The sequence below is a fragment of the Thermobia domestica genome, chromosome 11 (genome assembly GCF_964235325.1).
Source record: "Thermobia domestica chromosome 11, izTheDome1.hap1.1, whole genome shotgun sequence".
Lineage (NCBI taxonomy): Eukaryota > Metazoa > Arthropoda > Insecta > Zygentoma > Lepismatidae > Thermobia > Thermobia domestica.
The window spans coordinates 162,487,323-162,510,008 of record NC_137464.1 but is presented as its reverse complement, the minus strand read 5'-3'; the positions used below and the strand labels follow the sequence as shown (position 1 = coordinate 162,510,008).

Below are 22,686 nucleotides of genomic sequence, written 5' to 3'. Positions count from 1 at the left end.
ATCGCGCCATACAGCGAGACTGGAACGGCAGCTGACCGAGCAAGGAGTGGTAGACCACAAACGGTGCGAACTCCGCAGGTCCAGAAAGCAGTCGCAGCAAGAATTCGAAGAAATCTTGTTCGAACACAAAGTGTGATGGCTGCTGAGATGAACATAATCAGAGAAATTCCATGTCTCGTGTGCTCAGGAGTGACCTACATCTACGGGCGTATAAGAGGCGGACTGGTCACTTTCTGACCCGAACATTAATGTCGCAGAGGGTCCTTAAATCAAAGAGACTGTTGCGGCGTTACGCCAACAATCTGCACAGAAAGATTCTGTTCACTGACGAAAAGGTGTTCACAATTGAGCAGCCCTACAACGCCCAAAATGACCGTGTGTATGCCACGTCATCTACTGCAGCTGCTGAGGTAACTCCAAGGGTTCAGAGGGCACATCATCCTGCATCAGTGATGGTTTGGTGGGAAGTGAGCTACTCAGACACAACGCAGCTGCATTTTTGCGAACAAGATGTGAAAACATCTGCCAAGGTGTACTAGGAGACAGTGCTAACACCTATAGTGAAACCACTGTCTGCTACCATGTTCCCTGGAGAAAGGTGGACTTTCCAGTAGGATCCCGCTCCAGGCCACAAAGCGAAAACAACTCAGGACTGGCTGGCACGGAACGTCCCCGACTTCATTTCTACCGCTGATTGGCCTTCTAGCAGCCCGGACTTTAACCCGTTGGACTACGAACTTTGGACAGTCCTTCAGGCAAAGATCTGCCATAAACGGCATTCATCTGTCGACGGTCTGAAACAATCCTTGACCCGAGCAGTGAACAATTTTCCCATGGACGTGGTGCGTAATGCCATTGTCCAGTGGCCGGACAAACTTCGTACCTGCATCAAGGCCAAGGGGGGGGGGAGCATTTAGAAAAATGGTTCATGCGTCAGCTGTACAACAAATCAATGTAAAACATGACCAAAATAAATTGCCTTGGTGTTAATACTCTGTGTTATTCACATTCAAACTTATGGCAGTATTTATGATGGTATGTAGTGTGGACAGTATATAGTGTGTCCACAGAAACACTCCTCGATTTTATTTGGTTATAAAATGAAAACCTTGGGAAATATTGTGTTCATTTTGGGGTAGACGTTTAACAACTCATAAAGTTTCATTGCAGGCACTCAATTTGTGCCCCACCTACTACACGGCAAACATATTGGCGATAATCCAGTTCATTCCATATTCTGGAAAGCATATCCGGCGTGATTGTGTTTACAGCTTCTGTGATTCTGTCCCACGCACGTTGAGCAGACACAACACTCTTCGTTGTATGGAATTCTAACACACACACCAGGTGCGTTGCTGTTTGGAGAGCGCCATCTTGAATTTATTGCCCTCTAGCACAAAGAATGGGTAAATGTTACAACCTGTGGGGAACAAACAAAAATATTTTGAGATACTACATCTTCTATCATCTTACTTACAAACATATTGCAAAAAAGTTTTCATTATACAATCAGTTCAAATCAGGGAGTGTTTCTGTGGAGACATGGTGTATCTATATACAGGGTGGACAACAATTTATCTGGAGAATCCGTAATAACGGAGAAACCAAACGAGAGAGAAAGCGAACCTTTGCACGAATCAACTACAAGGAAGGGGACATTGTTTTACGTATTAAACACCACCCAGTGAACAGTGTCGTCAGCCCAGTATAAAGTTATATATTTTTAAATGGCAGTACGTCAGATTAATACATATTTCAAATCAACATGTAAACTTAAAATATCGCACTTAGTATTCAGTGTTGCAAACTAAGGATGTTATAGTATCACAAAACATCCAGAATTTGGAAGCTTCTATCACACGTACAGCACAACGAAGATGGACAAGACAATGAACATCGGAGGTACCTTAGTGTTGGATACTATGGTCATGGTATGACTTGTTTTGAATGAATAGCAACGAAGTTATGAAGTTATAAGGGCTTGAAAATTTGAATTTTTTTGAAAGGCTTTATTTCTAAAACACATTTAGGTAAGTATCGTATCTAATTACTTGTGTTGTTAGCAATTGGCAAACAAAACATTTTGCCGTTTACAGCACTTTGATATCTTAAACCGTTCCGGAGATAAGACAAACATTGATAAAGGTCGCAACACTGCTGAAAATGGCGTATCTCTGTACAATATTTAAGCTGGTTGTTGTTTTCCTCCTCTTCTATTGCATTGCAGGAATAATTTTCAGTAAGTGTAATTACAACAAGTCCTCGCAATTACATGATTTAAGTAGTGTTACAAACTTTAGCAATGTTTATCATATCTCCGGAACAGTTTGAGGTATCGAAGTGCTGTAAACGGCAAAATAATTTACACATCCAAAGCAAACCCCACAACTAACTAGATATGACACTTATTTCAGCATTTTTTTTTCGAAATAAAGCCTTTAAAAAATCAAATGTTCAAGCCCTTGTAACTTCGTTGCTACTCATTCAAAATAAGTCATACCATGACCATAGTATCCAACGCTACGGTACTTCCAGTGTTCATTGTCTTGCCCATTTTAGTTGTGCTGTATTTGTGATAGAGGCTTCCAAATTTTAGATGTTTGTGATACTATAGCATCCTTAGTTTGCAACACAGAATAATAAATGTGGTATTTTAAGTTTTCGTTTAACATGTTGATTTGAAATATGTAATAATCTGACGTCGTGCCATTTTTAAAAAATATAACTTTATACTGGGATGGCAACACTGTTCACTGGGTGGTGTTGTTTAATACCTAAAACGATGCCCTCCTTCTTCTAGTTGCTTCATGCAAAGTTTCGTTTCCCTCCCTTTTCTGGTTTCTCCGTTATCACGGATGTCCAAGTTAATTGTCCACCCTATATATACTATATACAAAGTGTTCCATTTTAATCTTTCCACGGAAATATCTCAGAAACAATTGTAAATAAATGAACAAGCAAAAACTCAAATAGGGAATAGTATGATTCAATTCGAATGGTGATGTCGCGGTGTCCTTCAGGGCTGCCCTTCATGGAGGCCTGAGGCTCAACTTTAAAATTTTAAATGGAAACATGGGTCGAGTGATACCTCGTTCGATAGATCTGTAAAAACTAAAAAGCGTTGAGGCAAAACATTTTTCATATCGGTTACCTTACTAAAAATTTCCGCCATGATATGTTGCCTGTATCAGATAAGGCCAGTACCACTAATATGAAAACGGTTGGAGATAAATGAACAGAATATAACTGGTATAGGAAATCGCAAAGGGTATTTATTATTTCACTGCTCGAGAATAATACAACAGAGAAAAATATTATTAAAGTATAATTGACATAATGGAAAATATTAAATGTAACTCTTAGAAAATTATCTTTCCGATCTCCCTCCCTAAGTGGGTGAAGCGAAAATGAATGGTAAAATCTCAAATGAGAATCGCACGTTTACTTGCAATAAGTATGGTTTGTCTGAAACACTTGTGTGTACAAGTGACTGGTACTGTAATGAATAAAAATTAGGTGAAATTCACTTTCAAGTTTAACACCATTTATATTGCAAAGTGTTATTGGATGGGAAGAAAGAAGCAACTAAAATGAGAAGCATAAGTTTTAATAATATATTTTTGGAATTTGCAAACAATTTGCCCGCCCTTTCGCCCCTGATAATTTAACGGAATGCGTGCAAGATGTCTGGGAGGTATCTGCATCAGTATGAACCGTTTCGTTACTGAGGATCACAACTGAAATTACCGCTGAAAGTTATTCGGAGTGTAACTGTGAACAACAGCTCAGTGAAACTCATTTCTATCACATGCAAGAAGACATTGAACAAGAAGAATTTAACCAGTATCGTGAAGACGAATGTTGAACAAAACCAACGTTTCTATACATTCTTCTAAAATTGCATTGTTTGGCAAATTTGTTTCAAGTTGCAGTTGTTTCATTTTTACATCACATTATTACCTGCAGTCAAAATGGAAGGTACCATTTAACAAGAATTTTAGTTATTTTTTCGCATTACAGAGATATCTATCTCTTATAAAAACACATTTCAGATAATTTTGTTGCGTAGATACAATTTGCAAGAACTAAGGTTCTTATTTGCAATTTTACCGTTCCTTCCCGCTTCACTCACTTACAGAGGGGGGTTGGAGCGGTAATTATCTAGGAATTAGATTTTCTCCTTTGCGTTATGGCACTTTCACCCTAATCACCTTTCCGTCTGTTGCAACATTCTCGAGCCTTCGAATGATAAATGCCCTCTGCGATTTCCTATTCGAATTTTTGTTTGTTCATTTATCTTTAACCGTTTTCATATGAATGATCCTGAACGTTTTATCTGATACAGGTACCACGTCGTGGTGGTTATTTTGAAAACGGTGACCCATATGAACAATACTGTATTTTGTAACAGCTCTCTCTATATATAAAATTGTGTAACTTTCGGATGGTCATCTGAAGATGCAATTTCCACTATGTGACAACATCGCTTTGCAGATAAAGGGCAATACAGTTAATCTAGCAATTCGTCAAATAGTTACATCGATTCTTTCCATTATCCTGCTAGTGAAATTTTCATTTTGCCACAGCTTTAAATTTAGCTATTCTACGAAGGCGGGGTGAAAATTCTCGGCCTGACCCAGAGATGGCACTCCAATCAGCAACATTTTATTGTGTTTGCCTAGGGGCGCTTTTCAGTTGTTCGTATAACAAGTGTCAACTTGTTTTCTCAAGTAGTTTGTGTGGAGGCATTGTTGCAGTTAGACGCCTTGCGTGTTAGTTATGAAAATGGATACACTTGAATATCGTGTGGTGATCATTTCTTTCGTTTTGGATGGATTCATCCGAAGTTGACAAAAGTTTACGGGAATTCTGCTCCTTCCATGTCAACCGTTAGAAAGTGGGCAGCTGAATTTAAACGTGGTTGCACATCCCTCGAAGATGACCCACGTGAAGGAAGGCTGAAAACCACAACCACATCGGAAACAATCGAAAAAGTGCATGATATCGTGTTGGACGACAGGCGAGTGAAGGCGAGTGAAGGTGAGTGAGAGAGCTGATATTGTGGGGATATCGGAGGAACGGATGCAAATCATCTTGCACAAAGAACTAGGGATGCGAAAGCTCTGCGCAAGATGGGTGCCGCATTTGCTGACTGCCGACCAAAAGCAAATGCGAAAACGATTTTTGCAGCAATCTTTGGACCGATTCGAAAGGGATCCGACGGATTTTGTGCGGCGATTTGTGACAATAGATGAGGCATGGATTCACCACTACACGCCAGAAATGAAACATCAGTCCAAGTAGTGAGTGAAAGCCGGTGGTGCAGCGCCGAAGAAAGCGAGACGATCGTATCGGCCGGAAAGGTCATGGCCAGTGTGCTTTGGGATGAGAAAGGGATCCTGTTAATTGATTACCTTGCAAAAGGGAGAACAATTACAGGCGAGTATTACTCCAACTTTCTTGATCAGCTGGATGCCAAAATTCGCGAGAAGAGGCCTGGCTTGAAGAAAAAAATCTTTCACCAGGACAACGCACCTGTGCATAAGAATGCGTTGGCTATGGAAAAACTGCGGGATTTGGGGTACGATTTGCTCGGCCATCCCCCATATTCTCCTGATTTGACACCATCTGACTTCTATCTTTTCCCAAATTTGAAGAAATTTCTTTCTGGGAAGCGCTTCACGTCGAGTGAAGAAGTTGAGAGGGTCGTGGATGACTATTTTCACAACCTTCCAGACTCTTACTTCCGGGAAGGAATACTGATGTTGGAGAAACGCTGGACCAAGTGTATTGAAGTTAAGGGAGATTATGTCGAAAAATAAAATCATTTTTGAACTGAAAATCTCAGTCTTTCATTCTCAGGCCGAGAACTTTTCACCCCGCCCTCGTAGTTATTTTGTTATTTGTTAATCATTATATGTAAGCTACTCTGCATATATACAGGATATTATTTTCAAACACGCGTGTTTCAAAGCTCTTTAATTCCCTAAAAACTTGGATGAATTGCTTACATATGTATTTGTAATTAAATGATTTGAAATGATGGATTCCATTGACAGACTCTTATTCCTTTGTTCTGGGTGTAGTCAATTTCTAATACTTCTATGTAAACAATAAATATATCGGGTGTTCTAAAAATGGCGTCCGCGGACTATAGAGAATTATTGTACAAATCAAAAATAAAGCGAAAAAATATGTATATAATTGTAGTATATCTTTCGGGTCCTCGTCTGGAGAAGCGAATTGCAATGTCCAGTGACGTAGTTACGATTTTCTTTCGGGGGGGAGGGGGGCTTTGCTAACTTTCGGGGAGGGCTTTGCCTGAAAATGTGAAAATTCTGCAAGATATTTCATATACTTTACTATAGTAAGTAAGATTTCGGGGGGGGGCTTAATTCCGGGCTTAAGCCCCCCCTAAATACGCCACTGGCAATGTCTTTCAACGTCCTAGATAAAAAACCATAGAGAAGATATGTCAGTCGAACAAATAGTTACATCGATTCTTTCCAGATTGCAGTTAAAGTTGAAAGACGTTGGCAATAGCATCACATATTAACGTAACACTCGATTTAACTGCTTGATGGATTTGTAAAGGAATGTTAATCTACAACTTTGTCACATAGTGAAATCTTTATCCCTATAGCGGCTGAAGAAGACCCCGTAGGATATAGACCTACCATTATATAGCATTTTTGCTTTATTTTGACCTGTAGAATAGCGCTCTCTTGTTCGTAAGCGCCATTTTTTGAACACTCGATATAGGCTTGTAGCAGGGAATCTCAACTTATAGTTCAGGACTCACTAGTGAACAGAGGCGGACTGGGAGTCCTGAAGGGCCCATCCGGAGAATGATGCTTAAGGACCTTGATGAATACCAAGTTAGTCTGGAGTCTGGACAGCCCTTTTAGGAATAAACCCTTACCTAGAGACTTGGATGGCTAAACCCACGCCCCTACGAAATGTAAAGTTACGTATGCGTATCTATAGCCAAGTATTATTTCGTTTTCCCTTAGCTATTGCTTTTTATTTTTCTGGAGGGGGGAGGAATGATACGTAAAATAGATATTGTAGTCTTTCGTGCATTTCTTCAATTTTCTGAATTCTTGGGCGTGATGGATTCGCCTGGAAGCTATAATTGATTAATGTAACTATCAAGTAGGTCACTTTTACCACAAACTTCTTCGTGCAACATCCGCTCTGGAAATATTTGTGGAGCAAACTCTCGATCCACCTATTGGTAGAATATGTCGGTTACTGAACAAGATTCTGTTTTTTTTTTCTTTCTGTTTGTCTGTATGTGTGTGTGTGGAAGGTGGGGGGATATGTTCAAAAATGAATATCTTTAATAGCACAGGAGCAGCAGCACCAGCGAAGAACAGACTCCAAATCGCCGATTTCCATGGTTCTCATTCAAGTTGTCTGTTTTTTTTTCATTTTTTCTAGTTTATCTAAATACCGTACTACAGTTGAATTACAATTCTGACTTGTGAGTTCTAGTACAATTTCTCGTACCGTTTTGGAGGAACTGATTCGCAAGTCAGCTTCAATACATACTGAATAACAGTCGAACGATATCCTTGACCTTTCTTATCCTTCAAGCATAAGTCCACACAACAGAATTTTTGGAACCAATGTTGCCTTGTATACTCACTCACATTGCCTTATTGTACCCATCAATTTTCAAAACTGTTTGTAATCTTCTACAACCGAAATTAAGTGCGTTGAAGTAAATTTGGCAAAAATCGTGTTTTCCTGTCCTATCCTCTCCGACCTCCAAATAGACGGAAGCACAATGATATTTTCCGTGGCGTATACAGGGTGGACAATTTATCTTGATCATCTACTATAACGGTCAAACCAAAAGAGAGAGAAAAGCAAAACACTTTGCACGAAGCAACTATAAGGAGGGGATCATCTTTGTATGTATTAAACAGAAAGACCCAACAAATATTATTGCCAATCCAATATAAAGTTATGTTTTTTCAAATAGCTCTACGTCTGATTATTACATATTTCAATTCAACGTGTCAAACGTAAATTTAAAATACCACTTTTATTATTCAGTGTCGCAAACTAAGGATGTTATAGTATCTCAAACATCCGAAGTTCGGAAGATTCTAACACACATACAGCACAACGGAGATGCATGGATAATGCACATGAAAAGTATTTTAGCGCTGGATACCATGGTTATGGTATGACTTGTTTCGAATAAGAACGAAGTTACCAGGGCTTGAAAATTTTAATTATTTTTGAAAGCCATTATTTCGGAAAAATGCTGAGTTAAATATCGTATCTAGTTACTTGTGTGGTTTGTAATGGATATATAAATTATTTGCCGTTTACAGCACTTCAATATCTCTAACCGTTTCGGAGATATGATAAACATTGATAAAGTTCGCAACACTGCTGAAAATGCCGTATTTCTGGAAAATATTTAAAATGATTGTTGTTTCCCTTCTCTTCTATAGCATTACAACAATAGCTTTTAGTAGCTGTAATTATACCGTTTTCGCAATTACACGATTTAAGCGGTGTGGCATACTTCAGCAATGCTTATAATATCTCCGGGATGATTTGAGATACCGAAGTGTTGTAAACAGTAAAATAATTTACACATCCATTACAAACCATACAAGTAACTAGATATGGTACTTATCTGAGCGTTCTTTCGAAATAAAGGCTTTCAAAAAAATTAAAATTCTCATGCCCTGGTAACTTCGTTCCTATTCATTCAAAACAAGTCATACCATGGCCATGGTATCCAACACTAAAGTAATTTCGATGTGCATTATTCTGTGCATCTCCGTTATGCTGTATATGCGTTAGAAGCTTCCGAACTTTGGATGTTTGTGATACTATAACATCCTTAATTTGCAACACTGAATAATAAAAGTAGAATTTTAAATTTACGTTTGACATGTTGATTTGAAATAAATGTAGTGCTATTTGAAAAAAAAACTTTATATTGGGTTGGCAACACTGTTTGTTGGATCTTTCTGTTTAATACATACAAACATTTTCCCCTCCTTATAGTTGCTACGTGCAAAATTTCGCTTTTCTCTCTCTTTTGGTTTGTCCGTTATAGTGGATGATCAAGATATCTAAAACTACAAGAACTGACATAAAATAACGGGTACTTTCGGTTAACGTGGAAAGTTGAAATTTGACATGATTGTAGCTTTTCGGGACTAACCTACAGGAAAATAGCCAAAAGTGAATATTTTTAATTTTTAGGGGCTCTAAAAGGGGGTGCAAGAAATTTCCCATGTTATTTAAATGGACCTTTTTTGGACCTATCTCATATTTAGGTACTCGGAATCGGAATAAAAACTTGAAATTAGATGTGCTTGTATGTTTCCGTTAGCGTTATCTAATTAAATCTTCAAAAATAAAAATTTCCAACTATAGAGTGGTTTTATGAGGAATTGAAAAAAATTTCCCATGTTATTTATATGGGACATCTACCATGATTATAGCCTTCCAGGACTAACCCACAGGAAAAAGCCAAAAGTGAATATTTTTAGTTTTTAATGGGTGTAAAGGGGTATGATGAAATTGTCATGTTATTTAAATGGGCGTTTTGTTTTTAGATAGTTGAAATAGGAAAAGAAATTTGAAATTCAATAGAGTTGTGGGATGAGAGGTACAAGGCCGTACGCCCAGCAAACACGGGGGTCAGGGGGGCGCATCCCCCTGCTAGTCGAAAGCTAGTTTATATTAATAAAACTAAAAGTCATTCTATAACTGTTCAAATGACGGTTGAACCGACTTACATTAACTTTTGAACATATTATCTATAAGGAACTAAGTTTTTAACGTTATTTTCACTAAAATGCATAATTAAGTGGTGGTGAGAGCGGTGTTGATTTCTGCATAACTAGGGAAGGAGGCGTTCAGGCATGTGTACACAGAAAAATCCGTTCTCCGGACAGCTGTATATTGTACAGCGGGGGACACTTCTAAATGGTATAGCCATATGGAGATTTACGGCTAAGGTGTACCATTTAGAAGTGTCCCCCGCTGTACAAATATACGAAATTCTCTTGCTTACTACAGAAATCAGTACGGAGCATATGTTATCCGTATGCTACATAGGCAGTGCCCTTAGATATTACATCATGCCGTTGCAGGACGTCTGATATCTAAGAGTCTTTCTTATATTACATACATATATGTATGTTACCTTCGTCAGCTGCATGTTACATACGTCCATTTGTGAGATCCTGACCGCCTATATTGTTTCATACGGAAAGTACGTACAGATGGAACACGTACACGTTGAGTCCAAAAACTACAGGATTTACAAAGGTAACATACGATGTTACGTACGCCACATACATTTTTTTTAGTCTGTTTCCTTGTGAGATGTTCAAGTAAAGATCTGGGCAAAAGATTCCCAAGCAATCTTTGGGAGTGGGATGGCCAAGCTGGACCCATTGGGTAGCAGGAGTTCAACATTTGACACTGCAACTCTATGTTCATTAATTATCATATTTAAATATAATAGGCCTTATTAAAGTCGTTCTGACGCGTGATTAGTGTCATACTAAAGAGTTCGACTAACATATGTTTCCTGCAGTAGTCAGGCCTTTAGTATGACGCTAAACATACGTCAAAACTACTCTGCATAAGGCCCTATATGTTTTTTTTTTTTATTGTTACGCACCATAAACCATTTTTCATTGTTTCTAGGTATATATAAATCAGAAAATAAATAGTAGACCCTACTAAAATGGATCCTTCCAAAATATAAATTTATCCAATGATAAAATAATAATTACTAAATTAAAAGTTTAGAAAAAATATATATAATTATATTGCAAAATAGCAGGAACAATAACAAACACGTTAAATAAGCTTTCGTCGAACATTTAGGGTTAAACGAACCTAGATGACATAATTGACAAATATAAAAGATTAGTTGGATGAAGTTAAGCGTTCCCTTCAGCTATATGATACTATATAAGATTGGGATCCAGAGCCTCACATGGAATCCAAACAACATTCATATCTACTGGGAATCGAATCCACGTCTCAGACGTGTATGGTAACCATGTAGCCACGAGTAAGCTCACAAGTAGTTAAGAAAGGAATTAAACAGACGATATCAGACGCAAGGATCAGGTCTGTACTTGATAACGTTATTTATAAAAGAGGTCTAAAAAGAGAAAAGAAGAATGTAAAGCTTTCAATACAAACCACACAGTTCCAGTGTGTAAATGAAGACTCTTAGGAAGCAACTAATTTAGAATAACAGGAAATCACACAGAAGTGATTAGGTAACGAGTGGCATATTTAGCACTTGGTTCGAGTTAGCTTACCACTATTTCATTTCGATTGAAATACGCATCGTAAAGGCGGGGTCTTCTGAAGGGTCATGCATACATACTTTCGAAATATTTCCCATAAGCCTGTTTTTCCTGTGCGACGAACAACCGTTCAACAACGGAAACCATTCATTTTTCGTTGGAAGTTGCTTGAAAATAAAAGCACATAATCTCAAATGTTTACTATTTACATAGTAACGACATTCCCAAAGCATGGTACTTTCTTTTAGAGTCAGATGTAGATAGTTGTCTCTGATAAAGTCACGAATATTCGTTTGCATTCCATTTTAAAGTGTAGATTGTTTAATTCATCTCATTGCTGTAAAAGAATGCTTAATTCTATTTGCTTAATGCTGTGGTCTTCTTCTATGGAAAAGTGGTACAGTATAAACACGATTAACCGTCACCCTCGGGACCGGGACCATGACGGTTAAGCGAATAGACGGATAAGAGAAATATCGTTATAAACCTATACAGTAAGTAGATTTAAAAGGTTCTGGAAGAAATAAATAACCTTATACAAGTGAATAATACTTATAATGATTGAAGAGGGCCAGAGTAAACCATATTCCTTCCATGTTACACTAATATAGGCTCGTCTTGAAAATAATTCATAACAGTTTGGAATTTAATTTCTGGCATCTTGAGTGTTTCAAGTCCATGCTTTTCTCCATAAGGGTTTCAGTACTGTACCAAGTTTTTGAGTGGAAACTAGCATGACCGGAAGTGACGCATGACTATTTCAGTCCATTTCGCTTACACTTTATTCCGTGCTCTGCACGGCGGACGGCGTCAATTACGGCACATTTAAAGTACAGTACTGTCCGGAGCAGTGACGGATAACAGAGAGTGACGGTTAATCGAGTTTCTACTGTATTTGCATTTGTTATAATTTTATCAACCTGAGTAAGGTATGCTTACATCCATTCTTATATATTTGTGTGTGTATGGGGGAGAGGGCTGGTTCTACCCTAAATGATGAAAATAAGCTTTACTTATATGACCACGTACACTGCAAATAATCGTTCCAGTACTCGATCAGTCAAACTCAAAGCACAACATTTGCTTTCTAAGAAACAGAATGATATTTTAAACTGACAAATTGAAGACAGCCTTAGGACTGTTTTACTTCCACCTCTATTATCTAGCCTATGTTATCGGAGTGTTGTGTTCGAAGAACACAAAGCTAAATACTTACGAAAGGAGTGGAGAATTTGTTTTTGGTTCGATGGTATTTAACGTCCAACAAGTCAACGTAAAGATTACATAAAACGTGGATTTTCGGCTCAGCCTAGAATCTGAACCTACTCATTTCCAACTAGAATTGAAATCGGATCTCAAACACATAAACAATAACATAAAATCAAGATTTTTTTTTCACTTACATGTTAGCAAGACCAAATGAATAGTGAGTGGCAGAAGGAGTTTTGAAATTATGACCTATTGGAATGGTTTATTTGTTTGCTTTCCACTAGATTTGCCTCATGTTTGGAGCAGAAATATGAAAATATGTATAAATATTGTTCTTGAACCTCAGGCTGAAGTTAAGACGGAGTTTTAAGAAATGTGACCATTACAAGGGAATGCGGGGAAAAGGGCTTACTGGTAGTATACTCGTCTCTGGAGCGAAGAGTCTCTAGTTCGATCTTGGTCACAAGAGTTTATGGTGGACAATATAGTATCTGTGTCTTGTCTTGAGGATCTCTCCTTTCCTCCCAAATTCTCATTCCACCAATTATTTAATAATTATTCACTTTTCTAATTTCATCTGTTTCTCTTAGTCAAAATGGCATAATCGTAATGTTATTCTTTTTTATTTTTATCTGGGTAGTTGAAATTTTTGTACAGATTGATTGATTCAAGCCTAATGTTTCTTTGCCATACTGAAGGCATCTATTGATTAGAAAGGGATATAAGCCTCTATTTGGGCTTGTATCCGATGCAAAAACCCCGACCAAGAATCGAACTCGTTACATATGCATAGAAATTTTATTTAACCTTTTTGTTATTGTTCCTGTTTTATTTTGCAATATCATTATAAGCTGTGTTAATATTTTTTCTAAACTTTTAATTTAGTACTTATTATTATTATTATTATTATTATTATTATTATTATTATTATTATTATTATTATTATTATTATTATTATTATTATTTCATTGGATAAATGTACACTATGCGATCAAAAGTATCCGGACACCTGGCTGAAAATGACTTATAAGTTCTTGGCGCTCTTTATCGTAGTGTTGCCACGAGACGAGACGGGACGAAACTTCAGGCTGTCTCGTCTCGTCTCGTGCAAAGCATGTCCCGTCTCGTGTCTCGTCTCGAAAAAATGTGCTCGTCCCGTCTCGTGTCTCGTCTCGAGAGGTTTGTCCCGTCTCGTCTCGTTTGTCTCGTCTTGTCTCGTAAAATATATGGCAGCATACTATGGGAACGAAAGTAAAATGTAGCAGAGTGCACCATGCTAATCAAGATACAACTAAGTTACAAGTATTACCCAGAACACATAAGACAACAAATGTCACAGCTACACCGTGAAGCCTTCACCTCTGGTGTATGTGGTAGTCGGTTCGATCTCGCTTAGTGCCATGTGAGCTTTGTGGTGGACAAACATTGAATGTGTGTGGGGACCGCGGTGGCTCAGTGGTAGAGCGTTCACCTCTGGTGCTTGGGGTCTCGGGTTCGATCCCAGCCCCGCGAAATGAACTTTGTGGTGGACAAACACCGTGTGCGTGGGTTTTCTCGGGGTTTTCCCGTTTCCTCCCACTTTCTTCATTCCACCATTTCATTCATTACTCATCATCACTGTCTCCTTTAGCCTAACCGGCATAACCATGGGACGTAAAACTCAAAGATTTCATTTCATTTACTTTCATTTTTCGAATGAGTGTTTTTTCTCGAAGTCGTCTAGTATCCTACTACTTTCTTCATTCCACTAATTTCCCCATCATCATCCATTCGGCCAAAGTTGCCTAAAGGTCTTAAAAATAAATTCAAATAAGCTCACAAGGCAAAGACAAATAGTTTACAAGATAATATATCTCTGCTGTTAGTTGTCTGAGGCTTGTCGACCCTGGCTTTTATTTTTTATTTTATTATTATTATTATTATTATTATTATTATTATTATTATTATTATTTTTACATTCTGAAACATTGAAATTTGTTTCACCAGTTTCAATACACGAATATACAGTAAATTGCTCATAGGTACGTCGAAGATGAAGACACTAATGTCAAATAATGTTTACACGAAAGCAAAGTTCGATGTAAAGGTGTCACCATCCCTGACACTACCGTATACTATCAACCCACTTGCTTTATAGTGTCTGTATATATATATATATATATATATATATATATATATATATATATATATATATATATATATATATATATAGAGAGAGAGAGAGAGAGAGAGAGATGGAAAGATATATAGATAAATAGAGAGATAGATATGTGTGTACATTTTGATTTCATATATTCCAGCCTTTAGGTTTCACAGTGTTAATCCATACCAATCAAAAAACTACTTTCCATTTTAGCATGTTTAGATTTGTTGCAATTATTTTTTTTTAAAAAAAAAGCTCGGAACCAAATAATTTTATTGAGTAATGGAAAGTGTTTAATTGAAATTTTATGTTACTGCACAGTAAGCTCTACTTAAAGTGCTATAGTAATGGGAGCTGAACGACACATCGGACGAAAGAATGCTTGGGGCCAGTCTTCACCTCCATGGTTCAAATCTCTTCCCATAACCGCGGGGTGTGTGATACTATGTAGTGGTCGCCCCGTTTGTGTAACGAACTCATGACAGTACACCCAGATTAGCTAGTGGTCTAAAAAAAAAAGTTGATTTTTGGGTGGCCATTTTGGATTAAAGTTTCTTATATTGTCGTGATCTATTCGCAATCATACAACGTACATCTTCATACCAAGCCGAACGGTCTGCGGCGATAGACCATCTGCTTGAAGGCCCCAAGTTGAGTCCCGGAAGGGTCATGTGTATGAATTTTAACAGCATTTGTTTTTTCGTATTGTGTCAGGTGGGGAAATCGTACGGGATAAAAGGATTTCAGTCTGAAAAATTGGAGAGAATATCCTCCCAGGATACTTTCATGGGAGTAAAGAATTAGTAAAAATATAGGATATACATTTTATAGCAGGTTTAAAACTATGGTTTGGGTATCCTATTTCTTTTCTGTTAATTATGTTCTTCAATGTTCGAATTTTGATCATTCTCATGATATTTTCTGCTTTCAACGGAGTTCCATTAATATTATACCAAATGTTCTTTACATTTATCAAGTTCGAAAGGTTTTATGCGCCTGTAAGAAACCATTTTTGAAGATAATTCAGGTCCTAATGAATATTATTCACTAGGAAAGGGAAGTATTTCCCTCCTCTCAACATGGAAACAGAGGGCAATTTCGCACTCTGGTCAGATCAAACATTTCCGCGTAACAAAAGGAAGGTCCCCCTGTAAAACCTCTTCACCTCCAGTGGTATTGTTAGTGCCATAAATTTGCTGAAAGCAAACAATTTCAAGGGTTCGTCGACAATATTTTTGCTTTCTTTATCCTTCGCCCGGCTTCCAAACGAAGAGGTGAATTTTACAACATAACTGCTGTATAATAAGCAAGCGATTGGTAAAATGGTAAAAGTGTGTTTTTATGTGTATGTATGTGTGTGAGAGAAAGAGAGAGAGAGAGAGAGAGAGAGAAGACAAAATTTTAGTTACAAGATGACATACTTCATTTGACGTTTTCCGTTCATATAGCAAAAAGAATACCGCCACCAGAGAATAAAGAAAAGTGTAGTCTGTTCTGTTCTCTTCCGCCATCTTAGCCAGAACTTTCAACTACAGCCTGTAATGAGTGTAGACCTTACCCAGTTTTCAAATTGAATAGATGATGGTGGTAGTTCGGTTTCTTGACCTTGTAAAAATCTTCCCTGTCTTTGATTTTGTTTGTCATCATTCCAGGCAGAAATGAAAAAAATGAGAATTCCTCAGTTTACAGCAAGGGGAATTGGGGACAAGACATTAAGGATGATATTCCTGGAAGCTCATGTATAACGATTGTTTCATTCAATAGACAGAGGATACTTTTCTATGAAGGCTTTTCAACATGTTTTCTCACAAAGGGGATTTTCCTTTTGCAATCTATATGACCACTGGCAATTTCAATCTTGGCTATTCCCGCCAGCGTTTTCATTTTCGAGACACGAGACGAGACGAGACATTTCACGAGATGTCCCGTCTCGTCTCGTCTCGTTTTCGAGACGGGACAAGTAGCCTGTCTCGTCTCATGTCTCGTCTAAAAGGGTTCTGTCTCGTCTCGTGGCAACACTACTCCATCGGTACTGCTGGAATTCAATATGGTGTTGGCTCACCCTTAGTTTTGATGACAGCTTCCACTCTTGCAGGAATACTTTTAATCAGGTGCTGGAAGGTTTCTTGGGGAATGAAAGCCCATTCTTCACGAAGTGCTGAACTGAAGAGAGGTATCGATGTAGGTCAGTGAGGGCTGGCAGGAAGTCGGCGTTCCAAAATATCCCAAAGGTGTTCTATAGGATTCAAGTCAGGACTCTGTGCACGCCAGTCCATTACAGGAATGTTATGATCATGTAATCACTCCGCCACATCCCGTGCAGTATGAACAGGTGCTCGATCGTGTTGAAAAATGCAATCGCCATCCCCGAATTGCTCTTCTACAGTGGGACTCAAGAAGGTACTTAAAACATCAATGTAGGTCTGATTGGTGAGAGTGCCACGCAAAACAACAAGGGGTGCAAGCCCCCTCCAAGAAAAACTCAACCACACCATAACACCACTACCTCCCAATTTCACTGTTGGCACTACACACGCTGACAGATGACGCTCATCTGGCATTCGCCATACCCACTACTGTGATTCGTCACTCCACACAATGTTTTTCTACTGTTCAATCGTCCAATGTTTACGCTCCTTACACCAAGCGAGGCATCATTTGGCATTTACTTGCGTGATGTGTGGATTATGAGAAGCCACTTTACCGTGAAATCCAAGTTTTCTCATCTCACGCCTAACTGTCATAGTACTTGGAGTGGATCCTGATGCAGTTTGGAATTCCTCTGTGACGGTCTGCCTATTACACTTTTCAACCCTCTTCAACTATCGGCGGTCTCTGTCAGTCAACACACGAGGTCGGCCTGTACGCTTTTGTGCTGTACGTGTTCCTTCACGTTTCCACTTCACTGTCACATCAGACACAGTGGATCTAGGGATGTTTAGGAGTGTAGAAATCTCGCGTAGAGACTTCTGACACAAGTGACATCCAATCACCCGACCACGTTCGAAGTCCGTGAGTTCCGCGGAGCGCCCCATTCTGCTTTCTCACGATGTCTAATGACTATTGAGGTCGTTGATCTGGCAGTAGGTGCAGCACAATGGACCTAATATGAAAAACGTATGTCCGGATACTTTTGATCACATAGTGTATATTTTAACGAAGTATGCATTTTATTATTATTTATTTTCTTAAAGGTATATACACCTAGAAACAATAAAAAATATTTCATGGTGTGTAACGATAAAAAAGATAATATTTAAATATAATACGAGTAATTAATGAATATATAGTTGCACCGTGAAATTTTGAACTCCGTAAGAGATATCGAGATGCATCCCAAGAATGTGTTGCATCTCATCCGTTATCCCTCTATTCGAACTACAAGTCGTAAAAATTAACCTTTCCCGGTTTCAACGTTAATCGTCATAGAATAAAATAGATAACAAATAGCAACAAGCAGTTTTTGGAATCGATTCAGCGACTTAAAAGGCCATGTCTGCCTGTATCTCTCTCTATTAAAACCGGAAGCAGTATTAATTTATTACTAGTTCCGGTTTCAATACTGATCGCCATGGAAAAAAATAAATACAAAGGTAACCAAGAGAGTTCTGTCACTTTTTGTGGAGGTTTATGTTCCATTGGCCCTCACACCGTGAATTGAATGCGAATGGAGGTATGCCGAAGGTCAGTTATTGGCGTGGTATATCCAACATACTACCTGGTTGTGGCAGTTCAGTTACATCGTGAACTTCGTAAGGACAAATTGATCATGGGACCTCCACGCAGTCTCATAAGGGCGCGTATGATGTACGAGTTCAATCTGGGTTCAAACGCCGCTGCAGGGGTCGGAAGATATGCCAGGCCTTTGATGAGGCTGTCGTGAATACGCTGATAGCACACCGGTGGTCTATCAAGTTTAAGGACAGTGACGAAGCACTCGGAGACGCACCACGTGCCGGAGGAAGAACATATGTACAAAATAAAGATCTTCATGCAGCAATTGAGGCGAACAGTGGCCAAACATGTGAAGAACTGAGACTACAATTCAGTGTGAGTGTGAGTGGAGAGACCATTCGGCAGCACCTCTATCAACTTGTCAGGGACCCACATGATTTGACTCCGGACCAGAAGGCAACGCGAGGAGACACCTGTGTTTCTTTGTTGTCTCCACTTAGGAAGGAGTCATTTGTGAACAGAGTGTTTACATGTGATGAGAAGTGGGTTCTGTACGAAGCTCCACGACGCCATCATCATTGGTTAGCATCCCATGAACCGGTTCCAAAACAGACGAAACCAGCACTGCGCAAGAAAAAAGTCCTCCTGTGTGTTTGGAAAACTGCTCGCGGCATCATGCATCGGGAACTGCTACCAGCTGGTCAGAGCATCAATGCAACTGCGTACTGTCAGCAGTCGAGCCGTGTTTAAGAAAATCTCAAACCTCTGGAGCCAGCACTTCTGAATCTCAAAGGGGTCCTACTGTTACAAGACAACGCTAAGCCTGACATGGCTAGGATAACCCGGGACACCCTTCCACGTTTTGGATGGGAAACACTATTGCATCCGCCATACTCCCCGGATATTGCACCGTCCGATTATCACCTGTTCCATTCCTTGGGCAATCACCGTAGAATATGCAAGTTCAAATCCCTAGTAGAGGTGCAAAATGCACTTGATACCTTCTTCGCTTCACGGCCCACCAAGTCCATTACAAATTTACTTGGCCGGGGATCCAACTGAGTCACCGTAGTCCCCTTGATCGCCATGGAGCAGGAACAGTAAGAGATAGTGAGAAATGACTTTTTGGTATGGATTGAGCGTTCTGAGGATAACTTTCATCTCCACTTCTCCGATTATGGAAACCTATTTTGATTGCTACATAGTTGAAGCGAGCGAAGGTTCTACCAGTTGACTCGATTGGCATGTGTGTGTGTGTGTGCTTTTTTTTAGGCTTCCAAGCATCCCTTCTGTAGGGAGTTAAAATTAGTAAACAAGAATTTTAGTAATGATAAAAAAATAGATCAAAAGATTGCGATCTTTTGGTCAATAATTAGTTTTTGAATCAGGGGTCACAAGATTTTTGAACGGTCCCTACTCCAGTTTTCGCATTTTCTACGGAATAATCACATCATACCGAGTTAAGTGATAGTTTGGATTTTGCTACACTATACGTAGTTCTCCAGATACAAGACGTACAAAAGTTTTTTTTTTTTTTTTGATTGAAATATATTGGATCTTTTGATCCAAAAATAAAGTAATGGATTAACCTTTCTATCCACCGTTGCAGATTTGTTTTAGAGTTCCACGGAAGATATTCTAAAATTCATTCGGTTTTGATACGTTGTAATGTATATTTTTAAAAACTCTTATCCATAATCCCCAGTGCCTGGGATTAAAATTGGTCATGACTGAGATTTGATTATGTGACTTTGACTAAAATGCGTATCTTAAAGGAGAATTGGGGATTCAAAAATTATGCCAAAAATAAGAGTGTGTTATGAGTTCCTCAAGTTACATGAAGAAATTCTGTACCTGAATTGCTGATTAAAGATAAGCAGACTCATGTCTCAGTGTTCTGATAAAATCTGCTTCTAAGAGAATTATATAAAATGTTAATTTCATTTTCAATTCATACAGGGGAAACAGAGTCTGTGAATCGAATTAACAAGTCCCGGCGTGTGAAGTTGTAGAACATGGCATCTGTTGCTGAGACAAGACTCTCGAACTCGGCCTCTAAACAAAGATGATGGGCTACTTGCCCATAAAATTTGGTTTCAACATTCCCAGTGGTTACCGAGAAATAAAGTACAACTTATAAACCGAATAGAGCTTACACCTAGCCGAGCGTGGTAACTTAATATAGCAATCTTTTTGTTCCTTAGACCAGTGATTCCCAATTACTTCAGAATTGCGGATCCCCTTTATATTTTTGTTTTAGGTAAGGTTCGGAGCAGACAGCTTTAATTTTCTTTTGTATTTGCTTAGTACCTGAGATTTAGGTAGGGGTGCATGGTATTAATTGTGTCTTTTATAAATTATTTTATGTAAATAATCGCACGAACCCTCTAAATATGTTCCACGGATCTTAGGAGTCCGCGGGCAACCAATTAAGAAAGGCTGCCTTAGACGATGGGCTACTTCCCCACCAAATGTTGTTCAGAATTGGCCAGTAGTTACCGAGAAATAAAATACCACATACAAACCAAGTCTGCCCGTCGCCGAGCTCAGCCATAAAATATAACACTCTTTATCCCGTAGACAATGGGCTACTTGCACACCAAATTTGGTTTAGATCAAGCCAAGTAGTTACCAAAAAATAAAGTACCATATACAAACCGAGCCTGACCCTGGCCGATTTCGGCCAACATGTATAGCTAATTTTATTCCTTAGATGATGGGTTAGTTGACCATTAACTTTTGTTTAGCCCCTGCCAGTAGCTACCGAGGAATAAAGTACCACATCCACGCACGCAATCATCTGAAGCTAAATATGGCGAAAATAAAGAAAGGATTAAACTGTTTAAAACGATTCTTGAGCTGAGATCTTTATTGGGCTTAAAACGAGATAAGGGTTTATAATTTTGCTTTCGAATCAAATAAGCATTCGAGGGGCGGAGGTGGTTTAAAGGTACCTTTCAAATATTTTCCAGAAACCTATCCCTCCTGTACGAAGAACGGATATTTCAGCTAGTACTCTGTATTTACGTATTTATCAGCCACCCATACCAAAGCTCTTACTCCTTTTATAATACGCATTACAATAAATTAATTTGAAATATACCGCCCGTATATGATTAGCTGTTTAAATTTATGATTACTTATAACTTGGTTATTCACCAAAACAATAATAATAGTAAGAAAAGATTAGAAACATTGGAAAGACCTTTAGTGTACGATGACTTTATAATGACAGTCCTCTATGCAAAAATAGCAATATTATATTTTTCTTCACTTCTTATCTGAACGAGTGATACAAATCATCAAGTATATCACTGTTTCTCAGTGTCTTTTCCTTTATTCTGGGGATTTCAAACTTGTTCCTATTCTACGTGCGTTTAATAGATCTTTCTGTTTGTTTTCCTTACACTCGTACCTTTCTCTTCATTTCCAACAGACCAAATTATTTCTTTCCACGAGTGGTGTATCACTCTGGTATACAATATTACTATTAATATTATTTTCCCTTCTGTTTTAGTTGTTAATATTTTTTTTAATGTTTTGGGCTACTTGTCAGTATTTTCTACTTTATTTTTCTGTTTGCGATTCCTGAAAATATGTTGAGTTTCCTGTTGTGTTATTTACTAAGAGTGTTTCTTATTCTTTATCTATTATAGTGATGTAAGACCTATTAAGATGCACTATTTTGTTGGTTACTGTTCATAGCCTTATTTCTGATATTATTCATTTCTAGGACTGAAGAAGGATTAGCGAAACATGGAGATGTGAGGCAGAAAAATTGAAGAAGTTACCAAAAAAAAAAAAAAAATTCTTTGTACTTTTCTACTTTGACTTCTAAAAACAAAAGCTTTAGAAAAATCTTTATTTGTACTTTTCTACTTTTCTAAAAGTTTGTACGTTATTTTTCAATAAATAAAGTATATCTATTATATTACTTGATTATGATTTATTAAGTCCGAATATTTCTTCTTTAATAAAATTTTAAATACAGGAGCTAATGGTTTGAAAGTAGTGAATATTTTGCACACAAGATGGCGTTAGTATCCCAGATCTCAGAGAAAATGAGTCACAATGGATTAGATCCAGGACCGCACCTATGGGGGAGTTCACCGGGTCCATAACCGTCCTCAAACCCTTCGTAAATCGATATACATTTGTATACTTTTAAAATAAAATTATACTTCCTTGTGCAGAGAATGATTTATGTAACACAAAGATTTGATCTTATACTTCATTAGTATCATACTTTTTCTTTCCTCATAAAAACAATCGAATTCTATATTTTTGTCTCAGAATAAAGCAGACAATAATTACTAATCACTATCATTTTTTTTTTTTTTGGATGAA

General features: G+C 38.1%; 1 protein-coding gene across 1 annotated transcript in view; it reads left to right on the top strand.

Annotated features, from left to right (window-relative positions):
• LOC145664538 (uncharacterized) overlaps positions 1–22,270 on the top strand; it is a 63,738-nt gene extending 41,468 nt beyond the window's left edge. The window contains exon 3 of the mRNA XM_081731297.1: positions 22,073–22,270. The gene's annotated coding sequence lies outside the window, so the exon portion shown is untranslated. The remainder of the gene's footprint in view (positions 1–22,072) is intronic.
• Positions 22,271–22,686: the final 416 nt, after the last annotated feature.